A 10,839-nucleotide genomic window follows, 5' to 3' on the forward strand; every position below is an offset into this window, starting at 1 on the left:
TTACTACTATAATACTATATACCACAAGTTAACCATGGTTTTGCTACACTAACCACAGTTTAACCATGGTATCTGTTATACAAATGGTAATCAATACTCCAAAAAAACATGGTTACTACACTTTTACTATAGTAAAACCATGGTTAATTTTCATAAGGGTAATCCAATACCTTAACTACTTACTATTAATTAGCAGCAAATTAGGAGTTTATTAAGGCAAAAGTCATAGTTAATGATTTGTGAGAATTGGACCTTAAAATTAACTTTTTTCCCTATCACTTTTGATCAATTTAATGCCGAATAAAATAATTTATTTCAAGTAAATAAATAAATAAATAATGCTGACCTCAAAGTTCTGAACAGTACACATATATCATAAACAACAGTTAAAAACTAAAACAGAAAGTACCCTGATAGCAACAGACTCCGGGGCGGATCCGCCCTCAAGTCGGCAGCTCTGCTGTACTGTCAGACTCTGTTCGGTCATTCGCCCAGAATATGCCCCGCCTCCGGACAGCGCACTGTCAGTTAGCGGACTCATTATGGACATGGGGCAGATTAGCGATCAGAACGCGCTTTTTTTTGTTTTTTACCGGTGCCGTCTCAGAAATCCTCCTCAGAGTGGAGAAGCTGCGGCCGGCCAGGTTGAAGAAGACTGAACTAAGGAAAATTTAACTTTAATATTTCTTATGAATGTGTGTGTATATAGATGGATATATTTGAGACATACCTCACAAGCGTAGCCTGTTATCCAATTGGAAGGGCCTCTGGTAGGGTTTCTGCACTGTAATATACATGTATCTTGGTTAATTTCAAATTGGTCAGAAGGGGGTGCAAATGTAATGGTGTGCTGGAGGAAATGTCCAGTACCTTTCAGAGAAAACCATCTGGAGTCCACCATCTCCGTATGATTGGAATGTCACACTGGAAGACACAAACATAGAGAAATCTTTAAATATCAACTGCTACAACATCATAAAGGCCAATTACTTTAACTGATAACTACTTACAGATGTAAAATCAAAGGGTGCTTCCAAGACAAGAAGTACTGGAAAACAACAAAAAAAAAAGAATATTCTCCCTGTAAATGGCACAAAAAAACCTTTCTTGTTCCTTATTTAACAACTAAATAATCACACCAATAACTGGTTGCAAAAATGTATAGTATAGCCTAAAATAAATAAATAAGTACACAGGTAAACTATTATGCAATAATAAATTGTGAGTACATTAAACAAACAACTCAAGATATTCATACCTCCACAGACAACTGCATGTTGAAGTGTTTGCATGAGTAACATAAACAGATTAAACCCCAAGAATTACTCCTTAGAGACAGTAATTGACCATGTGAAAGTTATTGTATAATTTCCACACTGACCTTAATGTGCTTTGAAAAACAAGAAAAAAATACATTATATGTACATTCTTTTCAGAGAAACTATAAACCTGCCAAGGTCTAGTAGGAACAATAGAAATCCTCAGGGTGAAAGTGGGAGGAGATTTAGATACATCAACACTCGGACTTTAGGGAAGAAAGCTGTGAGAAAGAAATGAATTTATGAGTCCACCTGTAGCAATTTAAAAGAGCACCACTGAGGTTATATGACCCACATTCAGACGAGCTTCGAAATAGTCCCATTTTCTTTTCTATATTCGGCTTCATAAATGTTTAGAAAAGAGCTCCACCTTCCACATGAAGCCATTGAGGCGCAGACCACACAGCACTGCTGAAACGTGACCTTGAGAAAATGTCCACTTCCTGCGACCACAAAACATTTAAACATTGACAGTGATGCAATACGTGCTGGCTGAAATATCAGACACCAGAAAAGTGGTGTATTGTTTTGCTTCTGATTAAAAACCTTTTTAAAAATGATGTTTTCATCCAGTGCAGGGATTAAAATCCTCTCTGACCCCCTCTGAGACTTGCCGTTAAACCGTTTCCCCCTCACTCCCATTTCAGCCTTGTCCTGACTGTTGATATTTTCCTCTTTCCTACAAATAATCACTCAGCGTCTCTAGTATAATTACACAGCACCTTGTCAGATAGCCTAATCCTCCTGGCGTGCTAGCGTCTTGCTAAAGCATCCGACCTTATACACGGCGCCATATACGCCTGACATGCGATTGCTGCCATAAAACCGTATTGCACATGGGAGAGTGGATTAAGTCTAAAAACATGCTAATCCGCCCAAATGAGTATTTCTTACTCTTTCCTGGCGAGCATGTGGCTCAGAAATAAAGCTCCCAAAAGTGTGAATCTGTCCATTGAGTAAATGTGGCACATATACTGTCTTAGCATCTCTGAAATTGTTAATTGCTCACAAGCGCCACTAAATCTGCTGGACATAGCGGGGATTAGAAACTCCCGGCAGCATATGTTTCTAATGTAGGTTCCATTAGCTGGTGTTGTTTTAACCTTAAGCAAAGGGGAATTTTCCATGTCAAACCCAATAGTCCCGCTAATTGGACAGTTCTGCCATCTGACGTTTACTGATAAAGGATAAGGATGTGTGACATTCTCAAATAAACGACATTTATTTCAATAGGAAAGGAGATCTGGTTTAAATGGGATACTGTTTAGATGGAGATCATGGAATTTTAAAAGTTCTTTATCTGATTCTGCTGGTACTGTTTATTTGTAGATCATGTTTAGAAGCCTATCAGTAAAGAAGGACAGTTATGTTGCCGTTGTAACTTTAAACCTGCATCTATTACTAAAAGTTAACATTTCATGTTCACTTCACATCACGCATATGTAGTTGTTATTCAACTGCCAACTCTGTTGTAGTTATTTCATCAGTAGAATGTTGATAAAGTTAAAAGATAGCTGAATTTTCTAGCATGTACTACACAAGAAAAAAAGCTACATTTATATTTAAAAATGGTATTTTATTTTTTTTTAAATACGTTATTTATTCATCCTCATGTCATTCCTAAACTGTTTGACTCACTGACTTGTATTGAAAAACAAAAGGTGATTTAAAAAAAAAAAAATCTTCTGAATGAAGGTGAATAAGGACTGATATGAATAAAAATATATTAAAAACACCAAAGTATCAAAAGTTTTCCATACTATTCTTTTAAAGCCATACAATAGCTTTGTGCGTCAGACTGAATTGTAATTTTTTTCTCCCCCACTTCGGTTGGCAGTTCACAAATCTGGTTCCATCTTGTTTGATTCATTGTAATTGCATGGAAAAGAGCAACCAATACGTTTGGAACAATATGAGAGCAAATAATATTCAGAATTTCATTTTGGGAGAACTATCCCTTTAAGGAAAGTGACTCACAATGTCCATGTAACTTCACTTACACATTTTTTGATGCATTGACATGAGGCTTAACATTTCCAGAACATATTCGGCTTCGCATACATTTGTTCAACACTACTCCTCACCTCCAGGTTTAATTCTGTTTTGGATGTTTACTCCAACTTTAACTATTGCAAGCTTCACAGGAGCGGGCAAATTGAAAAAGTCAAAATATGAAATTCATTTACATGTGAATGTTAAATTAGTCTACAGTCCACTGTGGTTCTCTGCCATAGAAACCATCTTCCCTGTACGCAGATTCAATTTAAATGGCAGAATGCTTGTATAAAAATAAAGGTCCCTAATGAGTTCTGCACTAGCGATGAGCGACAGCTTCATAATAAGGCATAAATCACAGCAGACAGTGGTGTTTCTTTGAAATATGGCGTCTGGGAGAGCTGTCTGAGGGAGTGGAGGCCCCCGCCAATCCTTATCACCCTTTCAGGCGTGGTGTACATCATGGAATCCAGATGGCCTGTCATACATCAGGCCTTTCAGCTTGCTGACACACACGTCCACCAAGCTGCTTCTACTTTACCTAAACTGGAACTTAGTGGTACCGTACACAAAACTCACCTCTGAGAAATGCAAGTGAAATCACTTTTACTGCCTTTCCATCATACTCGCCCCTTGTCTTTGTTGAGGCACACCTGCGAGGGCCGAGATCTCTGAGGCGCCATCATTTCGAGGCTGTCATGTGAAGGTGCCCCCTAAGGACTTTGATGGATTTGATTCTTCCCACTTGTGGCTTTGGTCTACAGCAGACGGGGCGATTTTAGAATAGATGGCCTTTGGCTAATCATTAACATTGATCTAGCTCTACATATAGTCATATGGGCTTCGTTTTTTCATCTGGAGAAATATTTATTAAAATATAGTTAAAACATGCAATTCACACAAACAGTGACTTGAATGCAACTCTATGATGATCATGTTTTTCATTTCTACAGAAAAAAAAAAAGTTTTTGCTTTTGAATGGACACAGATATGTTTTTGGAAGGCAAGATATTAAAAAATCAATGATATCAATAAAAAAAAAGGCCTCATTAAAAGACTGACATAGTTTCTTCAAATTTCTTAGGATAAAAAAAAAGCTTCTCTGCTTATTAACATTCAAAAAACTGTCTGCCAAATTAACCAACATGGAAAACAACCATCTATTTTCCAAGCCACTGGTCCTGTGTGGAGTCTTTAAATATCAGGTAATTTCACCGTTATATGACAAAGCAATGCTATTTCAATTTGTAAAATGTCATGTAGTGTGACTTCAAAATTATAATGTTTATGGATTAATAGTTCTTGATATTTGTAACAAGAAATTTTACTTTCACCGTGAAATTAACATTACATACAAATGTAGGTCTAATTATTTTATTACTTTTTAATTGAGGGTTATGCCACATGACATTTTTAGAGACATTAAATTGATTTTTTCCCCTTTTCTGTATTGTAGACATCGCTATAGCTCAATGATCCACGATTATGAATACAGTATAGGTATAAAGCATCAGTGTACAACACATCCTCTCTCTCTGTTTGCCCTTTTTTTTTGTACGTAGGTTTAATAAATGAAAGAGACACCCATAACTGGCTGAAGATACACATGCTCGCATGCATGCCCATGGATATATTTACACTCCATTTGCTGTATCCACTTGATGATTAGAATCGCAGCCTGAAAGTAATGTCTTATGAAAATACGCCACACGCACTTCTGCCATGTTCCCGATCTAATTTGAAGCCAGTGGAAACTGTCCTTTTTAATCATGACTGGGATCTGGAAGGCCATCAGTAAAAGTCAATTATATGCCATGATCCAGAGAGCAAGCCCAGTGTTTACACTGTAAACTCCCGGAAACTCACCTCACTGGCTCTGTTCTACCTGTCACGTGCAGAAGCCGTGTCTGTTCCTATACGGTCTCCCCCCACCCGGTAACAGCCGAGAAAGTGATGAGTACGGCCGTTTCTGCTCCCATCAGAGCAGCATTATCTTAAATCATCAGCAATTTCTCCCTCGTCCTGTCCTGATCTCAATCGTGACCTGCAGCATCTCCTCTGCAGTCCCCCCAAGCCCGGCTCCCAGTCGGCCCATGGCCAGCCGTTTATTTTATAGCTGTGTGCTCATGCTCTTATCGGGCCAATAAAGAAACTGTATTTGGGGTTATCTGATGGGCCTTCATGGGGGTGCCAGGCACACAGCAGTCACAGTTGGTTACACGCTGATTCCCCACATGAAGTCGTGCTTTGGAGATAATGAAATTCACTCCTAAGGATAAAGTTGGTGAGGAAAAAGACTGGGCAATTACTCAGACCTGTTATTTTTCTACATATAGGTCGGAGGGATAATGTCCACCTCTGTTCACACAGTTCGGCACCTACACATGCTTTTAGTTCATGTAACTGAGCGAACACTGTGTATTGTTCTTGTTTGAAAGGCTGCAGGAAGTTTTCTATTCTGTTTTCTTTTTTTCCAAGCAGTTTTATAAGTTTATACTTCATTTTTTTACCCTGCAGATTACCGTTCACTTTTTTGCAGTGCAAATACATCCAGAGATCTATTAATACGTGTTCAAACGATGCTGGCATTATCATTAAGGGAACAGATTGCTGATATGGTGGTATTAAGATTAAAGTCACACTACAGATTTTTGCTATAAAGTTGGCTATGATGGCATTTACGGAAATGGTTGAACGGATGAGGCAAAAATGAAATAATTGTCACCTGGGGAAAGGAAACACATTGTTTACGACCTTGGCTTTTATGACTTTTCCTGTTCCGAACATCTGATGACCAAATATATACATTTTCAGCCGCCCAATGTCTCAAACAAGTAAGTAAGTTTCCTCTCCGCAGGGACTTTTTGGTATGAGTGCAACGGTTTATAATGAGGTATGAGAGTAAATGCTGAAAAATACAGAATCAATAGCTGGAAAATGTGAAAACGGGCGCTGTCTGAAAGACGAAGTGAAAATACTACAAATTAGCCAGCATGTTTTATATTCTGGTGCTGTAAATCAGTAACAACTTCATAAAAAAGAGAGAGATTCATATTCATACCTGGCACTTCAGTTGAAACGTTACCAAATGGATGAGAAAAAAAAATCTATCAAAAAAGAGAAAAGGAAAATTAATTGACAGAATGAAGCTTCACTAACTCGATCAAATCAAAGAATAATTCATCATAAATCAAATGATGAAATTTCTATCCGCCATATGTCAGAGATGGAAAATGTCAGGGGAGTCAGGAATAGATTTGCAATAGCGTATACATTACTCTCTCAAGCCAGTGTCACTGCGAGGACTCCGGTTGTTATACTGCCAGACAAGCTCCATTTTTATCCAAAAACTCAGTTCATCTGATACCCTGAGCTGATAGAAATCCTATTTGTTTCCTTATTAAAAAGGCCGGTCTTTTGTTATGTCCACTCTCATCAGCTTTGAATGTGCAAATGGTCTTCTGGTTCTGTCTGGCCTTGAGAATGAGAAATGCCTCAGAGCCTTGGGCACTAAGGTGCAATAATGTCTTTGATTTATACTGCTCTTATGTCAGCAGATTTAGAGCTGGAATATTGTATGACCCCCTGTCACTGCCAATACTTACTGAGCGGAGGAGAGGGAGTGAACGCGCTTTGATTTATTTATTTAGATATTTTTTCCTACCCCCCTCATGTGTATTGAAAGTCATTTTGATTTAAAATGATAAAACGATGGAAAGCTTAAAGTTTAAGACAGCATCAGAAATAAACCATTTGTGGACATGAGTGATTGAGCACGTCCACAAATTCCCTGCTTTTCGAACACATCATATTTTACGCTTCTATGTTCATACATATTCAGTGCATTATTTGCATTGTTTAGAAAAACGCAGTCTCAATCAATGACAAATTTAAGGAACAGAACTGTGGCGGCTGATAAATTCAATCCATGCCTGTGCGGTCTTATTGGTTGATTGTGTTCCAAAGCACATGGCTGTTTATCACATGGATAATTCGTTTTGATTAACTCCTCTGAATGCACATCAGTGGAAGTCTTTTGAAGTGCATCAAACATTGCATTCATCCCTTCGGGGAATAAACGGTTTATTTATCTGTTTATTTTTTCTCATTTGAATAGGTAAAGGTGTTTGAGCTGGAAGGAAAGTAACAGCAGGCTTTTGTATGCCCAGGGCATGTAAGCTTGGACAAGCCAGTGAATGGTGATGAATGCGAGTGTGGAAGACATGTCTCTGGAAGAGACAGGAGAGAGGAACGCTGCAATGCTAATACAGAGCCTTAGGTGGTTTCACTTACTGCATCCACAGATGGTCTGGGAGTACGGATATCCCTCTGGAGAATGTCATCAGGTAGAGAACGCTGTCAAAAGATCACGGGCTTCTCGCTGTCTGCGCCAAGTCTCTGACGTTCGTCCTGTAGTGTCTGGCTCAAAACGTTTCGGCTTTTCAAAGGGAAATTGTATACATCTTGCGCACCTTGTTAATCTGAGGCAAACGTGCATTGAGTCATTTGTTAAAAACCACAGACATGTGGGTTACAATTCGGATGACTTTTTTTTTTTTTGCATGGGTTTAATTCCTTAAACCCAGCATGTCTGTTGCTCTGCATGCATCTGTGGAATGATTGAAATTTCCTTTAAATGGATTGGCTGGCTTATCAGTAAGACACAGTTGTTTGGAGGACCCTTATCTTGACTTCTAACTTCACTATGATAAGTTATGTCCCAGCCCAGCGTGTATTAAGACGGTCTCGCTGTGCAGACGGTGCAGACAGCCAGCTGATCCCCCCAAGCTGCCCTAACAGATTGATACTGCTGAGAAAAGGGAGAAACCAGGTACCTGATATCAGCCACCTAACGGCCCCTCTGTCTGCTCTCCCTCACATTCTCTTTTTTACTTAGCATCTTCTTGTCTTTGTCTTTCCTGTTTCTTTCACCACTGATTAGGCTAAATATAGACCAATAAATAGACACCCCTCATGAACCTTAAAGAGATAGCTCATCTAAAAATAAGAGTTCTGTCATTATTTACTCACACTCATATGCTTCAAATATAGCTGAACATTGCTGAACACAAAAAGAGAAATCTGAATAATTTTTTCATGGATTTTCCCCATATAACCACAAGCTACAATATGATAGATAGATAGATAGATAGATAGATAGATACACAAACAAAAGATAGAGAATAGATCAATATACAAAAATAGCATTGCATAGCATCCAACATGCAGCATAGGCTTCAAAATTCTCCTTTGTGTTTCACTGAGAAAATAACAGCATAGGGGTTTGAAACAACAAAGAAAGGAGGAAACACATTGAAGGATCTTGTACATTGATGTATCTTGCAAGAAATTCAATATTTATATTTTGGCTTGTTGACCTTCTAGACTTTTTTGTTGTCCTTTCTTCATACTAAAAAACCTTTTTATAAAATGGATTGGATGTGAAATGAGTTCTGTCATTTGTTTACTGCAATATCATCGCATCCTGTCATTTGCTTAGAATAAAGTAACAGACACAACAAATTATAAAAGTCAGAAATTTGGAAGAGTCTCAAATCTTTCACCTGCAATGTCTGTTTTTTTATGTTTTGATATCACACCGAGTGGAAATTTTCACTTCATAATGAAAGACGACAAAATAAACAGAGGCTACCTGTGATGCCTAAAAGACAGAGGGAAAAAAAAATCGGAAAAACCTGACATTTCTGAAAGCCTTATACTGCAGTGGCAACAGTGCTCGAAAAGCATCTCTAGAACTCCCAATTTACAGCTCTCTTCTTACAAAGTCTCATTGTGTTGGATGAAGTACTGAGTGCTGAATGGGCTCTATTCACTGCAGCTGGTTTTATGATGTGTAAAAGATAAGTGGCCCAGTGTCTCTGAAAGTGACGACTCTGATCTGACAAAAACACTACGGATGCCTTATGTGCTGCTTACCCATTGATTTCATACAGCCATTCAACTTAACGCATGAAAACACCCTTGTGCACAATGGACCTTTGTAGAAGCTTCTCGAGCTATAGTGGATAGTATTGCTTTTCATGCTTAATGCAAGGTCTGATTAAAATTCATGGTTTAGGTCAGATCCTTTTTACAGTCAAATGAGCTGTGTTTAACATGAGCATGTCCCACTAGTATGCATATTACAAATACATAACATACAATCAACGCAATATTAATGCAAAATCCAGTCTGAATCGTATTAAATTAATGAATGTATAGTAGCAGTTTGCTATTATAGGACAATGCAAAGTGTTTGTAGGTGCAAGGTTTCTGCACAGTTACTGGTGACAAAACATTCAGATTAAAATTATACATCCATCTGCTTCACCCAGTGATGTTATTTTTTTATTTTTTTATTTTTGACAATCAACCTTGTGGACATGTGCACAGCACAGCACAGTCTGGCTAAACTGACAGCTGACATCACCCCAGGCTGCCAAGTGACGTTCCCTGGCAACGCAACCTCCTGCTCAGTCAACACCCAATGACTTTCCATATGCCCTCTGACCATTACAGCTTATTTATTTATGTATTTGGTTCCTTAATTTTTGCCTGCAGCCTTACTGTTGGTCCAAAGCAGATGCTCAGCATAAATGTTTTCTGCCATTTGTCATTGAAATGAGTCAGAACTGAGGAACAAGCTCCTCATGAATATAAGTCAGGTTTGTTTAACCTTATTTGTAGAAGATTTCTCTGCCAAAAACATTCATTTCTCACTATTGCCTGTTATTAAAATATGGTCTGTTTATTAGTACATATAAAGCACATATTCTGCATGACCATTCTACATCTCTAATCCCACCCAATACCTAAACTTAACACCTACCTTACTAACTATTAATAAGCAGCAAAATAGGAGTTTATTAAGGCAAAAGTCATAGTTAATGGTTTGTTAATAGCAAGAATTAAACCTTAAAATAAAGTGTGACCATAAATACTTAGAATAACTTGAGCTCACTCAAAAATTACATGTCTGAAATTTGGTCATTTCAATCTTATAACGTCTTCTGATTCATATAATTTTACAAAGTGTGACAGCATGTAAAGGAACCACTAACAGCATTGATTTTTATTGTCTTCTATATGTGTTCTTAGAAATATTCAGTTAAAACTAATCTATACCAACAAATACAAACAATGCTGAGAATAATGATATCACACCTCAATTTACACACCAGACCAGCAAAGACAAAAGCGTGTGAAGGTACAATCCTACCTGCATAACACTCTCAACACATTAATAGACCAATCATATCATTGAGTGTTAAAATACACCATCAAATTACAATTTTAAAACTGATGTCTCAATCAAACCGGGCCGTCAGAATTAAACCTTAAAATAAAGTGTGACCATAAATACTTAGAATAACTTGAGCTCACTCAAAAATTACATGTCTGAAATTTGGTCATTTCAATCTTATAACGTCTTCTGATTCATATAATTTTATTAAATAGGTTCACACATATGGTCTACAGTAAATGATACTTGTCTCGAGATTTTAAGTAAATAATGATGACTTAC

At 37.7% G+C, this 10,839-nt stretch overlaps 1 long non-coding RNA gene across 2 annotated transcripts; it reads right to left on the reverse strand.

Annotated features, from left to right (window-relative positions):
* Window positions 1–668: 668 nt before the first annotated feature.
* LOC107716361 (uncharacterized) lies at window positions 669–1,285 on the reverse strand. 2 transcript variants are annotated; one of them, XR_001637200.1, is made up of 4 exons: window positions 1,259–1,279; window positions 1,011–1,048; window positions 871–924; window positions 669–784 (listed from the first exon to the last, which is right to left on the reverse strand). It is a non-coding gene; the product is annotated as an uncharacterized LOC107716361 (long non-coding RNA). The 2 variants fall into 2 exon arrangements; XR_001637201.1 differs by lacking the exon at window positions 1,011–1,048 and having other exon boundaries at window positions 1,259–1,285.
* Between the last annotated feature and the right edge of the window lie 9,554 nt (window positions 1,286–10,839).

This window comes from Sinocyclocheilus rhinocerous, unplaced genomic scaffold, assembly GCF_001515625.1.
Source record: "Sinocyclocheilus rhinocerous isolate Xijiao unplaced genomic scaffold, SAMN03320098_v1.1 scaffold1051, whole genome shotgun sequence".
Taxonomy (NCBI): Eukaryota; Metazoa; Chordata; class Actinopteri; order Cypriniformes; family Cyprinidae; genus Sinocyclocheilus; species Sinocyclocheilus rhinocerous.